At 38.0% G+C, this 16,397-nt stretch overlaps 1 protein-coding gene across 3 annotated transcripts in view; it reads left to right on the top strand.

Annotated features, from left to right (window-relative positions):
* The window catches only part of Tpk1 (thiamin pyrophosphokinase 1), a 340,045-nt gene that overhangs the window by 206,187 nt on the left and 117,461 nt on the right, over window positions 1-16,397 (top strand). The window lies entirely within an intron of this gene.

The raw sequence follows: 16,397 nt of genomic DNA on the forward strand, positions 1-16,397 counted from the left end.
TCCACAGATGATTCTTGACACTCAGCAACCTAGCACAGCCCTAAGTAACTTAGTGAGACTCTGTATTAAAATAAAAAATAAAAAGGGCTGGTATGTAGCTCAGAGGTTAAGTGCTCCTAGGTTCAATCATTGGGGTGTGTGTGTGTGTGTGTGTGTGTGTGTGTGTGTATTTATATTTGTTGTTTTTTTTCTTTTTTTGAGGAATAACCTCCAGGCGATGAATTTCCCTCTTAAAACTGCTTTCATTATGTCCCATAGATTCCAATATGTTGCGTCTGTATTTTCATTTATCTCTAAGAATTATTTGATTTCCTCCTTTATGTCTTCTGTAACCCATTGATCATTCAGTAACATATTGTTCATTTTCCATGTGATGCAGGATTTTTCCTTCCTTCTTTTATCATTGATTTCCAGTTTCATTCCATTATGATCAGATAAAACACATGGTATTATCTCCACCCCTTTATATTTACTGAGGGTTGCCCTATGGCATAATATATGGTCTATTTTTGAGAAGGATCCATGTGCTACTGAGAAAAAAGTATATCCACTTGATGATGGTTGATATATTCTATATATGTCAGTTAAGTCTAGGTTATTAATTGTGATATTGAGTTCTATAGTTTCTTTATTCAACTTTTGTTTGGAGGATCTGTCCAATGGTAAGAGAGGTGTGTTGAAGTCACCCATAATTATTGTGTTGTGGTCTATTTGATTCTTGAACATGAGGAGAGTTTGTTTTATGAATGTCACAGCACCCTTATTTGGTGCATAAATATTGATAATTGTTATGTCTTGTTGGTGAATGGTTCCTTAACAGTATATAATGTCCTTCCTTATCCCTTTTGATTAACTTAGTCTTGAAGTCGATTTTATTCAATATGAGGATGGCCACCCCTGCTTGCTTCCGAGGACCGTGTGCATGGTATATTTTTTCCCAACCTTTCACCTTCAGCCTGTGTATGTCTTTTCCAATCAGATGTGTTTCCTGGAGGCAGCATATTGTTGTATCTGTTTTTTTAATCCATGTTACCAGCCTATGTCACTTTATTGGAGAGTTTAAGCTATTAACATTTAGAGTTACTATTGATATATGGTTTGTACTTCCAGCCATGTTTGATTATTTATCTTTTTTTTTTAATTTAGTTTGTTTCTCCATGATTAGCTTTCCCCCCACCCTCTGGCTTTACTGAGGTACTTCCCACTGTTGGTTTTGGTAATTGTTTTTCATTTCTTCCTCGTGTAGTGTTTTGCTCAAGATGCTTTGCAATGCTGGTTTTCTGGCTGCAAATTCTTTTAACTTTTGTTTATGATGAAAGACTTTTATTTCGTTGTCGTACCTGAAGCTTAATTTTGCTGGATACAAAATTCTTGGTTGGCTTCCATTGTCTTTCAGTGTTTGAAATAACGTTGTTCCAGGATCTTCTCGCTTTCAGCGTCTGTGATGAAAAATCCGTTGTTAACCTTATTGGTTTACCCCTGAATGTAATATGCTTCCTTTCTCTTGTAGCTTTTAATATTTTCTCTTTGTTCTGTATATTGGATATCTTCATAACAATGTGTCTTGGCGTTGGTCTACTGTGATTTTGTATATGTTCGGTGTCCTGTATGCATCGACAATTTGTACATCCGTTTCCTTTTTTATTTCTGGAAAGTTTTTTATAATTATTTCATTCAGCAGGTTGCTCATTCCCTTGTTTTGAACCTCTATACCTTCCTCTATCATGATGACTCTTGTTTTTTATGTTCTCCCATATCTCTTGGATGTTTTTCTCGTGATTTTTTACCAGCCTTTCTGAGTTGGCTAGACTCTTTTCAAGATGATATATTTTGTCTTCATTATCTGACGTTCTGGCTTCTACTTGCTCCACTCTGTTAGTGATACTCTCATTTGAGTTTTTAATTTGGTTTATAGTTTCCTTCATTTCTAGAATTATTGTTTGATTTTTTTTATAATCTCTATCTCCTGATAAAGATGCTTGTTTGCTTCTTTTATCTGTTTATGTTATTTATTTTCAATGTGTTCTTTCACTGTTTGAATTTGCTGTCTCACATCCTCTTTAAGATTCCATTCCATCTGTCTAAGGTATTCCTTGAGTTCTTTATTTGGCCATTTTTCTGATGCCTCTAGGTCCTCCTGAATATTTAGGCTGTCCTGCATTGTTTGTACTCTTTTTCTTCCTTGATTTTTCATGCTGCTCATGTTACTTGTTGTTCTGTTTGACTGCTGAGTTACTGTTTACTCCTATAAATTTATTTGATGCTTGGGAGAAAAGGTATTAGAAGGGAAGGGAAGAAGTCACTAAAGAGAATGAGAGTAAGCAGGTAGAATTCAAGGAAGGGGGAATAAGGAAATTGAAAAGAAATGAAAAGACAAAAGAAAAAAATAGAAGATAAAAAAAGAAAAATTTTTTTTAAAAAATCAATATATTTATAAAAGATAGTGGGCAGTTGTTTTCTTTTTTGCTGTAGTGTACCATTGTTTTCTTTTTTGCTGTAGTGTACCATTGTGAAAAATTTGTTGTTTAATATAGCTAGTCAAATGTATACTGAGTATTGTTGAGCAAGTTTTATCTTTTTTTGTTTGTTTTAATTTTTGTTTTTAAATCTTTTTCTGGCTCTACATATTACCTGGACTTGGTGCTTCCTAGGAAAATGTGGAAGAGGAGCTGAGGAATTCAGATCTTAAACTCCATATTCTTTCTTTACTTAGCAATTATATAGCACCTGCTATATTGGGATTAGTCATTACATTTGATCCCTAGTTCCTATCTAGTGGACGAGACATTTATAAAAATGTATTCATAACTGTGTTAGCATTCTGTTACTATAACAAATACCTGAGGTGATCAAGTTATAAGGAAGAAAGTTTTACCTGGCCCACAGTCTTCCCGAGGCTTTAGTTTGTGATCATTGGCTCTTCTCTTTTGCCTTGGGCCGGTGGCAGAACATCATGGTGGAGGAATATAGTGGAATAAAACCACTCATCTCGTGGCCAAGTTGTGAGAAAAGAAAATAAGAAAGAGGCAGTTTCCCACTAACCTTTGAGATCATGCCAGATGACCTGAGACCTCCCTTGGCCCCACCTCCCCATAGAACCACCCTGGGGCCCCAGCCTTTATCACATGGACCTGTGGGGGACTCTGAAGATCCAAATGGTAGCAGGAATGTCATTAAGAGATTAGTGCATAAAGATGATGAGAGAACAAATAATTTGGGCATGTGTAGTAAGGAAAAGCTTTGCATAGGCACACATGGTTTAGTCTCTCAATTAGTGCAACAAATATTTGTTGAATATCTTTTATTTGCTAGGCTCCTTTCTGGGGATACGAAATCAACAAAACAGCCAAAAACCTTTGTCTCCTTGGAATATACATTCTCCTGAACTTACATTTGAACAGAGTCTTCATGGGAAAGACATTAGCTGCCAGTAAGGAAAGGTGGAGGTGCAAACCTTGGGGCCTTCAGAATAGGTGGTCCACGGAGGCTGTTCATTGTTATTGAGAATTACTATCACACTCAGGATAAGCTGATGGAACATTACAGATTTAACCCGAAACCGTTTTAAGTATTGTGCAGCAAAGATTAGTACAGTCTGATGAGTCTAATGACAAAGAATGACATTAAAAATTCTTAACTTTATTTGAATCAACACTAACATCTCACTGTTGGGTAGGAAGATATTTGAGGTTTTTACAAGCTGGAGCACATTTGAACTTCATAGCAATACTGTGAGGAAAGCAGGACAGGTAATAAAGGTTTTTTGCCTCAACACTTTTTCCACGCCACTACATTTCTTCTTTCATGGGGTTAATGGACTTAAATACAAATGACAAGCCCTTAAAACAAGTCACAGCCCATAGGCTAGTAATTTTCCATAAGCAGTGTTTACCTGAGTGGCCAGCGGTGTGTGTATGTGAATATATGTACATAAATATTTGTACGTTTATGTATACATACACACATATAGAAATTTTTTTCCTATAAAGTCTTTTTCAAATAAGATAGAACTTGGGTTCACTTTAAACATACATTACACCTTACTGCTGTACCTCTAAATTAAAGAAAAATGCTAAATTATAAAATGTCTTCCTTTGACAACAATTTTATTTTATAAAGAAATTAAATGAATTTCCATTGAGATTTGTTAACATACATTAAAATAGTAAAATTCAATATAAATGTTAATTATCATGAATGTTAGTTTTGAGAAAATTGCTTTCTAAAATTTTCTTTACAACTATAAATTATCTGATATAAAAGATAACAGGAGGAATAAGTTCTCTATGGGAGCTCTTTGTTTTGTAAACATTTTACCACTGCAAGAGAATTATTGTTGATTCTGCCATATTGACATTAATTGGCCAGGATGTTCCTTGACCCCAGAACTAAAATGTGCTTCTCTTGATCTTACCCTCAAGTCTTCTTAGTGATGACTGTGATATTCTGTGCTTCTTTTGGAGAGTCTACATGTGAGACTGTCATGTGACTAGAATGTATAAATAAGTAGTGATTGTTCATTGATTAGAGTTATGTTAGGCATTTGGGACTGAGCCTTATATCTAGAAGCAGTTCACTGAAATTGGTTTAGTGTATTCCAGTCTAGTCTACAGTCGCCTTTTGATCCCCTTTTGGTGGTTTATTTTTATTTATGATAAGTTGGATTTTAAAACAAAGTCATGGAAGTATAGCTCTGCATCGATATGAATATGCTTGGGTTATAAGCATATAAATTTTTATATTGTATTTTAGAATATGTCAATTACTACAGGTCAAAATATCTACCATTGAAAACCTTAGCATGTATTTTCTTTGAAGGAAATATTCAATCTGCCATCTAGAAATGGAAGTTTAAAATAGGATGCATAATATTTCTTCCCTCAAAAGTAAGCCTCCCTCTTTTACTTCCAAAAAAAAAAAAAAAATGTGTTCTCCGTAAGATACCATCACCTTCTGTGAGCAGGAGAGCTCACGAAAAAGGAGATGCCCCAACCTGAAGCATCACTGATGTCCGTGACCCGTTGGGCCGTGTTCCCTCAGAAGACAGGCAGCGCTCTGGGCTGTGTTCATCATGCTGCCTGTGCAGGCTGTGGGTGGCCCCAGGTTTCACATACACACTTTCTCATTTTCTGGTTCTGTGCTTCTGAGGAGCACAGAAACATGAGCTGCTGTACACTGAGCATAAATTATCTTTTATCTCCAAGTTTTATGACAGTTTATAATACAAGTTAATAGGATTTATGACCAAGAAATGAGATGTCCCAGAGTTAATAAGGCATGCCTTTTACATTACCCCAAACCTTGTTCAGTGATTCCTCATCAGGATTCCAGGACCGGATGCGGAGCTGGTGTTACAGAGCAGACTTCTGTCAGTCTTTATCTCAGTTGAGCAAACTTCTAAATGTGTGGTAAATATGCCTTCCTTGTGATCTCAGTTATGTTTTACTGCCACTTGCTTTCTCTCATCAGATTAATTATTTGCTGGGTGAAGCCTGCCCTTTTATAGATTATATGTTTGTCATACTGGTAGTTAATAGGATAAGAAGGTGTTCATAGTCTGAGTGAAGCTGAATATTCATGGCGCAGATTTGACATGTGTAATGTTTCCGCTGAGAGCTCAAGTCCTGGGTCCCTGTGCCAATCCATACCCATCTCAAGCAGTCTTGTCAGTGTCAGCCTCCAAGAAGTGAATCTCAGCATGATTTGAAATGGGGGCAGAGAGCTTTCAATTCCAGACAACTCTGAAATCTTCTATTTGTTGTCGTATTTGAATTCCTTTCTTTGGAAAATTTTACTTTTTTAAAATTCTTCCCTCTCTCTTCTATAACTTTTGTCATTGACTTGTCCTTGTACTCGGATATAAATTTTATGGCAGCAAAGAACCAGTAGTCTAAACAGTATTGAAAAGTTCATTTTATATATAGGAATTTGCAGAGAATCTTATGAGATCTGCCCAAGGATATTTATAGTAATTCTTTGAAGGAAAATTGGTGCTGATATCAGAGACACATATGTGCATATCCTTGTTGCTGCAGTATTCATTGTTGCTGACACAAGTGCCATCAATGAAAGAAGGGATAACACAGATGTGGGACATAGATACCTTAGAATTTATTCAGCCATTAAAAGAACAATATCCGGGCTGGGGTTGTGGCTTAGCAGTAGAGAGCTTGCCTAGCACATGCGAGGCCCTGGGTTCGTTCGATCCTCAGCACCACATAAAAATAAATAAATAAAATAGGGGTACTGGGTCCAACTACAACTAAAAAATAGATATTTAAAAAAGAACAACATCCTATCATTTACGGCAAAATGGATAAACCTGGAAGACATTATGTTAAGTGAAAGAAGTGAGACACTTCTTAAATTACCGCGAGTTTTCTTTCATGTAGATGTTTTTAAAACTTGATTGTGGAATGTATAATGGCAATTACTGGCTGCTGGGAAGCTTTGAGGGGCAGGAGGGTGTGGGAGGTTGGATCAGGGAATGTACACACAGTTCTGTAGAAGTGATGGATTCTGGTCTTCTACAGAGGAGGAGTCTTTCCACCTCATGATAAACTATTATGTATTTTATGAATAACTAAAAGAGGCTCCAAACACAAGATAATGAGAAGAAGGAAATGTTAATTACCCTGATTTGATCAGTACACATTATGTACATGTATTGAAATATCATACCAAGCCCCTTAAATATGTATAATTCTTTAATATTAATCAATAATCTTTTAAAAAATATTTGAGGAGACGGAAATGTTAAATACCCTGATTTGTTCATTAAGCACTCTACACATGTATTGAATTATCACATTATTCTCTATTTTTACAATTAATTACTTTTACAAAAGAAAACAAAAACAAATGGGTGCTGAACATTAAGCAGATCTCACACAGTGCCAGTCTAGAAGAGGACCACAGCCGTCTAATCTAGAAGTAGCCCTCTGCATCAAGCCTTCCCAACCTGCCTTCCTCCTCCAGAGGTGCTCTGTCCTCCCGGCCCTGGAAGGTCTGGCCAGGTGAGGATGCTCAGTGCCTCACCTGAAGGCCCTCCTCCCCTCAGTGTGGCTGCTGGTTGCTGGGCCTGCTCCTCTCCCTTGGCTCGTCTGCTCTGCTGTGCAAGGGCCGTAGTCACTTCCCTGCCGGAGCGCACATGCCACCCACCTCCCCTCCACATCCCCTTGTCCATCGCTTCAGACTTGCCCCAGCCTCCAAGGGAGGTTTTCAATGCTTATTCTTCTCTCCTTTTCCTCTCCTTCTAGGTTCTTTTTCCTCCTCTTCCTCACAGCATTTTAAAATTATAACACCAAAAACTGTCCTGTCAGAGTGACGTAAGTCCACACATGTTAGTAGGAAGACCTCGTATTAAATGTGAACTAAGACAGTTAAAAGTAAAATTTCAGGGCTATACAATTCTTGTTTGTTTATTTTCTTAATGTCTCCATGTCCTATTTAAGTTGGTATAATAATTTTCCCTGTATGATTTTATCCATGTTTAAACTAGTTTTCTTTAAGAATTAAACCCAGCACTCAGATTATGTATTTGTTAGGTATTGTTTTGCTTTGCTGACTCACCACCTTAAGTACTTACAGACATCTGAACACCTTTTACACTATCGTGTAATAGACTCTGCAGACACTTGAAGTATTGAAATAAGAGGCTCTGCCTCTGTTCTCCATCTTATAGTTCAGCGGAAGAGACAGAAGAATGATGTGAAAATTCAGAAATATGCTGGAAGAAAACAGTGCTGTGGGGATCACTGGAGAGTAGCTGATGTGGACTGGGCACAGGGTTGCTGGAGATTTGTCCATAGTTTCTCAAGAGAGATGATATCAAAATTTATGCCTGATAAGGAGTAAGACAAAGAAAGGAATAAAATACTTAATGTGGAAGTAATATAATCTGCCAAGCCAAGGTGAGCTTGGTGAACTTGTCACATTTTTGGACCTGCTGGACCTGGGGACACAGGACATGCAGCCAGAGGCAGGTTCCATGCAGCAGGGGCTTGCCTGTGTTGCCTGGAAGATGGTCTCACCATTGGAGGTGAAGGCCAGGTCCTAAGCATTTTATCAGAATGGCATTTGATAGGCACTTTAGGTAGTTTATTGTGGTAGTGACAGAGGATAGAATGATTAGGGGGAAAGGGAGGCCAATTGACTGATTTAGGAATCCCAGGAAGAAATGTTAAGTTCAGAAGTCAACGTGAACATGAACAAGAGAGCTGGGGTTCTGTGGGGTGTGTCCTACCAAGTCTTCATTGCGGAAATGAGAGGAGGAGGCCGTCTGGTACCTAGGCTGTGCATGGAGCTGTGTGCTGGTGCTGTCCTTTGGGAGAAAGAAAACAAGAACAGATCAAAATGGGAAGATGGCCAGTTGGGTCTGGGATGTAAAGAGATTGATCTATCTTTGGAACCAAGCAGAATTGCCTAAAAGGACATTTGATCCGACCTGGAGATATACCTATTGAGAATCATGTTAAAATCCCGGGGGAGGAGTCACCACATTCTTTACCAAGGTCCCAAGTAAAAAGAGCAATGAGGGACCACTGAACCCAGGGAGAATCTTACAGGAAAAGAAACGAGAGACCTGAAAAGAGAGCGGTGCCACTGAAATTGGGGTGATTTAGTGCTTCAGGGGGCATGAGTGGTTAGTCAGGGGGTTAAGAATAAGAAAGAGGAAGTGCATTAGGGCATTAGGCACTCTAAGAAACTTGATAAGATGCAGCTGTTACAGCACAGTTTTGTTAGAAACAGGTTACCATTAGTTGGGGATTAAATGGCAGGAAAAGTACCTTTCTCTTGTGTGATTGTTTACCCTTTTTCAGTGTTTCCTGATAGCAACTGAATTTTTTGGACTCACCTGGGAACTGAAGATGGCTTATAAAGTTGTTCTGGTGAGACCTTCTCCATGTGAAAAACAGGCAGGGCCGTAACTGTGTGAATGGCGGGGTGTCTTACTTTCTTCCCTGCGGGGCTTGGCGTTCCGTGGCTGTGCTGTGCCTTCTGTAGACTGGCTAGCCTATCTGTGGACACACACTAGGGAAGTGCTGTTCAACCTATTTTTAGTTCATATTCTCTTCCAAATATGGATGGGGAGTGGGGGGTGTCCTGGCCACCTGAGCCCCAGGATTTTTAAAAGGCTTTCCCTCATCTTCTCCCTGTTCCTCCTTGGGCTAGACCTAAGCCGTGGACCTCTGGGTCAGACCTTTGAATCTCCCTTCAGGACTGGGGAAAACTGCTTCATCTGTCATTTTCCAACCTGACTTCCACTGCTCTTCTCTCCACAATCGAACTCACTATTCTTTGCCAAAAACATGTTTGTCTAAGTCCCTCTCTTTTAAAGCCCTACGTAAAATTTCAGCCTTCCACACAGCATTTCCAAACAAACCGCTGTAAACTCCCTTTATCTGGATCGATTTTCTCACTTTCTGTCTTAGTCCATTTGGCTGCAATCACAAAATTCCATAAACTCTGTAGTTTACAAGCAGAAATTTATTTCTTACAGCTATGGAGGCTAGAGAGTCCAAGCTCAAGGTGCTGGCGGATTCAGTTTCCCAGCCCTGGCTCACGGACGGTTCCTTCTCACTCTGTCCTCACACGGGCAGTGACAGCTGAGCTCGTGGGGCCTCTTTTATAAGGGCCCCTTGTGAGGGCTCTGCCTGTATGATCTGCTCACCTCCCCAGACCCCACTTCTCAATACCATCACATCTGTGGTTAGGTTTCAGCATATGAATTTTGAGAAAGAAAAAAAAACATTCAAACCAAGCACTCTTTCATTTTTTTTTCTTTCTCCTTTGGGCCTCAAATAGTCCAATCATAAAATAAAATTCATTAAGTTATATTTTTCCTCATATTCTAAATTAAAAACGTAATTATACACTTCAATCAAAGATGAAATAACAGTTAGTTTACCCAGTGAGAGTCAAATACAATAGGAAGTTTTTGATTATCTACCTTATCTCAAGAGGAAAAGAGTGAAAGAGAGCCCCTACCTCCCCCTAGCCACACAGTATACAAGTCCTTTGACTGTAAAGAAGCCTTCCACTGAGGGAGATATACGGGAAGATGCTCATCAGAAAAACACCTGTGGTGATCCCTCATCAAGTTCAAAGCTGTAGGCGAGGAAATACAACATTCCACCTCCATAGAAACTGTTTAAAAACTTGGTTCTACATTGGACTTTCACTTTCAACCATGAGTGACAGAGAATTGGTTTGGGAGACTGGATGTGATCCTCAGAGTGCTGTGCAGGTAAAACAGCAGAAAGGATGCCATCAGCACCTGTCTGAACTCTGTCCCCACCATAATTTATCATAATCCAATTCTAGGTAAAGTCATGGAATTTGGGAAGTGATGCTGTTTCCTTCACCCCTCCACAGTCCCCCTAGTGAAGGACACAGTGTGCTGTGTCACGTGTGCTCAGTTCAGTTGAGCATTCCTTCAGCAGCTTCCTTTGAAAACAAAAGGTTACCACCGCAGTAACAATGAATGGTGAAGCCATTTGCTGTCACCAGCAGGGAGAAGGATGAGCCTCTGGGAGGAAGGCCGGCACAAGGAGAAGTCTCTAGGTCAAGAGCTCCAGTCTAGTCCAGCTGCCTTGTGCTGCTTCTCAGCCATTGAGGGACCCTCGCACCCTCCCGAATTTGGAAGCATTTCAATCTTATTTGTTCCAAACATGACCAAAAGTAAAAGTGAGGAAAATATATACAAATGAAGAAGTCAGGCTGGGGCAAGGAGGGAGTTGAGGGTGTTTATTCAAACAACATACTTACCCTGGATATTTTGAAGCTCTTCCAAGGAATGGCAAAAGTGCGTCCTCCTGGGCCCATGCACACGCACACAACACAAGTGATGTGGAAGTACACACCCACCTGCCCCAAGAACCTCCGTTCTTCCAACAAAATTTTACTGAGAAAAAAAAAACATTCTGTATTCAGGTTCACCAGGAAGGATTTTTTTAAAACCACTTTCCTATATGTCTAAAAAAAAAAAAAAAAAAAAAACCTGGGTCTTTTTAATTGTACATTATGCTAGAATCCATTTTGATATAATTATGGAATATATCTTATTCTAATTAGGACCCAGTGTTGTGGATGTACACAATGGTGAGATTTACTATGATGCATTCATATGTACATAGGAAAAATTTTTTCACTATTTGAATTTTGATATTTGACTTAGAGATATATAGGATAAGTGTAACAATGAAATTTTTAAAAATGCTTCAGTTTCAGGAAGCAAATTGCAGGGCATAACCCAAGATGATAGGCATTTACACATGTACACACACACACACACACACACAGGTTATAAAATAACCTCTGGCTCTGACAGCTGGAAATTTACCAAAAATAATGTCTTTCAGAGACATAGAGCATGTTCAGCATATGAAGTGCCTTCATCATTGTCTCACTTGATTTGCCTAGCAGTGTTTTAAGCAATCAGACTCTAGACTTTATTTTCTATTTCTTAGATGAGAAAACTATGCACAGAGCAACATTTTGAGTGCATGGTAAATCTGATAACAGTCTACGAAATTTCTGAATTCAAGTCCTATATCCTTTGCTATATAGGTACACATAAGAATATATAAATTTTATTGGATTACGTAAGAAAAGGTAACCAGTTTTAAATATCTTTTGTGCACTGAGTGGTTCAACTAGGAGTATTTATTGAAAAAATCCAGGTAGTTTTTTCCTCCCCAATAAATATTTTATTTTGACAATCATCATATATACAGATAAATCAATAACACAATAAACAATGTATCCCAACCAACTACTTTTAATTTTTTAATAACTTTATCACACAAAGATGCTCCTGGCCTATAGTGATTGAGGCTATTGGACTTACAGTAACCCTGCTGTCATTGAAAAATATTGGAAAGAGCATTCAAACACCTCACCTGCTGGACTTCATAGCTAAGCACCTGTTGAGTGGACGCTGTTCACTGTCACGATCTCCTGGCTCACTGGGAGCTCTGACTTGCACTTCTGTCTGGCATCATGAGATAGTGCCAAGGTCTGTTAGTTTGGTTCTCATCACAGTGACCAAAATATCTGACAAGAACAAATTAGAGGAGGAAAAGTTTATTTTGGACCCACAGTTTCAGAGGTTCAGTCTGTGGTAAGCCAACTCCATTGCTTTGGGCCAAGATGATGGTGAAGAAAGTTTCTAAGCTCATGGCAACTAGGAAGCAAAGTGGAAAGGAGGATCCATGGACAAGATATACCATTCCCAACTGCTCCCCTGCTCCACCCATGACCTACTTCCAGCCATGCCACCACCTGCCTTCCATTGCCACCCCAAAGTCCATTCAAATTATTAATCCATCAAATAGATTAATCCACTGATTAAGTAAGGCTCTCATATCCTAATCATTCACTTCTGAACAATCCTACATTGTCATATGGGCGATATATATATTATCACTATATCTGTATAACACTAAATATATATAACACTCATATTGCTAGACCAAGAACTGACTGAAATTCAAAATTTGAAGTACATTTTTTAGTGAATGCAAACTGCTTTCACAATCATAATGATAAAAGATGAAAGGTCAAACTGGAAACCATTTGCATGCTCTATCTCTACCCATAGGTGTATTTTCTTTTTTAATCACTTGAAAATAAGTTGCAGACATCATATTGCATTATCCTAAATACTCCAGAATGGGAAGTGATGTTTAAAAACTAAGACCCAAGCAATAGGTGTGCTTGTTTCTGCTGCATGGTATTGCTTCTAGACTTCAGTGAACAGAACTTTAAAAAAAAGTGTATATTTGTGTGAATATATGTACATGTTATATGTATATACATATGTGAATATATATGCAAATCATAAGTTAATAACATTGATGCTTTGGAATTAATTTTAATATATATTTTTAAAATTATTTGTTTTCTGATTTTATTTCTTTAACCTAAAAACATCCAAGTTTGAAACAACATGCTTATTTTATGCTATAATGTATAGTAACAAGTTTCAAAGCAATAACATCTCTATTACCATAAACTGTAAAACTACTGGGTGAAATTTAAGATTTTGTGGCAGGTGTTTCTGATTTCAGAGAATTGTGTCTAAAAATTTTCACTTGAAATAGTAAGTTTTGTTGTTTCTGGAGCTCTTGGTATTAATTTCATCTGCTCTTAGGCTCTTTTGTTGCAGTTTGAAGTTATAAAACTTTATTTTTCAACTATTAACATGATTATATAATTCAGAAGGCATAATTCATGATTATATAATTCAGGAAATATATCACTTTTATTCCTGTCTCTACAGCATCACCATACTATTTCGGAATATTCCAGGTTCTTGTAATAACAGTAAACAAAAACAAAACAAATGAGTATATGTATTCTCATTTCCCCTTATTTTTATATAAAATTTGTATTCTATAAACATTTGCCTGTCTATCCCTTTTTTGTACTGGGCGGTATGTTTGGAGACTACTCCTATCAGAAGCAGTCCATCCTCATTGTCTTATTGTGGGTCCTTTGTGTTTTATGATGTGGAGAAGCCTTAGTGTGGCAGACTTTACCCACCTGCAGCTTTTTGAAAAAACAAACTGGAAATTCAGATTAGGGAGTGCTGTGGGTTGGGGGTGTGTGTTTTTCAAAAAATATTTGTTAGGGACTTCTGTGTACTTTCCTGTTAAGAATTATTTTGCTCTCAAAGCAACCAGACGAGATAAAGATGGTAAGACACAATTTTAAAGGTGAGTAAACCAGGTCCCCCAAAAGGCAGAGTGATTTGGTAAGGGTTATTGTGCCTATTAAAGACACATTTCAGAACGTCAGACAGACCTTTTAACTCTCTCTGCTCCACAGTACCATGTAGTTGCCAACTACATGATTTATAAGTTACCACGCTGCCATTCTGTATAGAAGAAACAATTTTAAACAGTAAACACATTAAGCAAATATAATGACCATGTAATTCTTCTGTAACAAAATTATGCTTACCTTTTGTTGCATGTAAGAAAGTTTTTCAGTAGAAAGAAATGAATGGATATGATCAGTTCTTATCAAGGAGGAAGAATATTCCATTTTAGCTCAGATACCGGAATAACAAATCTGAATCCTTTTCCATTCTGGAAAATGGCATGGTGAGAGAGGGGCCAAATTGATTCATTTCATACGCATTGGCCTTTCCAGTTGTCTTATGACAGGAAGCCAATGTCACCCCTATTAGCAGCCCTCCAGGTAAAAGCACAGAGTATAGAACATGGGCCATATTTTACCAGGCAAGTTTAATGTACAAAAATATTGCTCAAGGGGCAGTAGAGAAGGATTGATTTTTCTCCTGAGTGATGCTACCTATTAACAAGTGGGCACTCTGAAATTTTGATAACAGTAATTGAAAAGCTAGGAATAGACCTTCATATTTTTTTTCTGAGCATATTTTACACTGTACAATATTTCAGTAGGAGAGAAAGACTTATGAAAAATAAAAGATGTTGAACAGTGTTTTCTTCATGTGTTCATTCAACAACATATTATCAAGGGCTTATCAGTATGGGGCATCTTGCTAACCTGAGGATGAATAAGATGGACTAAAAGAGTTAACAGTCTATTCATTAAACAAGTGTTGCAGAATAAAATAAAATGAATTCAATAGTTATAAACACACCATTCAGAATATCACAGGAGTCCAGAGAAGCAACATAACATTCCTACAGAAAGCTAGAGGAAAGATTCCTGGAGAGGCCGTTGCTAATGTGGGCCCCCAAAGCAGGCAGATGAGTGGGGGTCCTCAGGAGTGAAGGGTAGAAGGCCCCCATAGGGACCACCTGAGCAAGGCTGTGTGGTGACACCACACAGCATATGTAGGAGAAATCTAGAAAGCCTGCTGTTTCTGGGGAAGAAACCAAGGATGTGGTCGTCTGGAAGGCTACAGAAAGAAGACAGGAAGCCGTCCGTGAAGCATCACTTTAGAATTTAAATACGAGATCCTACCTTCTGTAGATTTGTGAGCCCATTTGAGAATCTTATGAAAATCATGAATGTTCATTTTATATACATTTAGATTTTTAAATATTATCTTAAACATTTATAGAAGCTCTGAGCCTACATAGACTTCTATATGGAAACCTGCCATTTCAAACAAATTCTCGTGATTTTACCTTGTTATCTTGCCAGTTAGCAAGGAGAGGGTTCAGGTACATTCATACCTAGGAACTTCCATTGAGTTAAAAAAAAAAAACTGTCTAATAAGGACAACGGCCAAAATTCTTCAATAATAATAGTAAAAATAGTGTTGGTGGCTAATGTTCTCACCATGTGCTAGGCACTATGCTAAGTAATTACATGTATTAACTTGATTTTCTTTTGTAAATTTTAATAAGAAACTCATATGTGAAATACATATTATTGTCCCTATTTCTCAAATGAAAAAAAAAAAAAAACCCTGAAATCTAAGGTCTCATTCACAACTAGTAATATGTAAAGCTGATGCACCAGGTATTATGACTGAACATCGCATTAGCTTTCCATCACTGTGACCAAAATATCTGACGTGAACAACTTAGAGGAAGAAGTATTAATTTTCTTCCCTTCATGGTTTCAGAGGGTTCCTTCCCTGGTGGCAGCCTCTAAAGCAGAACATCATGGCAGAAGGTTGTGGTGAAAGAAAACTTCTCAGCTTATGGCAACTGAAAAACAGGGGAGGGAGGAGTGAGGGACAAGCTCCATCCCCAGGGACTTGTCCCCACTGATCTACTTCCTCTAGCCAGGCCCCACCTGCCTAGGAGTCCTTTTGCCTGGCAGTGGGCTGATTATTCCACTGATGAGGTCAGAGCCTTGCTGCATTAGGGACTAAGCCTTCAACACATGAGGTTTGGTGGACACTCATATCCAAACCCTGTGCCGATTTTATCCCCTCTCTCAGACAAAAATTGTTGAAATTGATTTCAGTGTTAGGCTAGAAGCCCAGACTGATTGGCCATAGATGTGACTTAGTAAGAAAAACCTTATGTTCTTTTCATTAACCTAGCATCTTAGATTTAAAGATTTCTCCCCTTTAAAGTACCTATCCGTAACACCATTTCAAATAGTAGTAAGTATAGTTACAGAGTTGTTAGTTGTAGCACAGGATAGATATTGAGTATTATTCAATGGACTGCCATCAAGGAATTTTATTTTTACAGCCAAGTAGTGCATAATTCTTTAAAATTCTTATCCTTAATGTATACTTCATTTCATACAATTTTGTGTACCAAATTCTAACTTAGTACTTGGCATTAAAATGTTGATTTGCAATGTTAAAAAAAAAATAAAGGAATGCTACAAATCTTCTCCTCTATACCTTTTATCAACAGTGCTTTTTACTACAAATTGCATTTCTATCCCCAAAAGGAGCCATACAATTATTTCAACTGATGCAGAAAAAGACA

The sequence above is a fragment of the Callospermophilus lateralis genome, chromosome 1 (assembly GCF_048772815.1).
Source record: "Callospermophilus lateralis isolate mCalLat2 chromosome 1, mCalLat2.hap1, whole genome shotgun sequence".
In the NCBI taxonomy this organism is placed as follows: Eukaryota; Metazoa; Chordata; class Mammalia; order Rodentia; family Sciuridae; genus Callospermophilus; species Callospermophilus lateralis.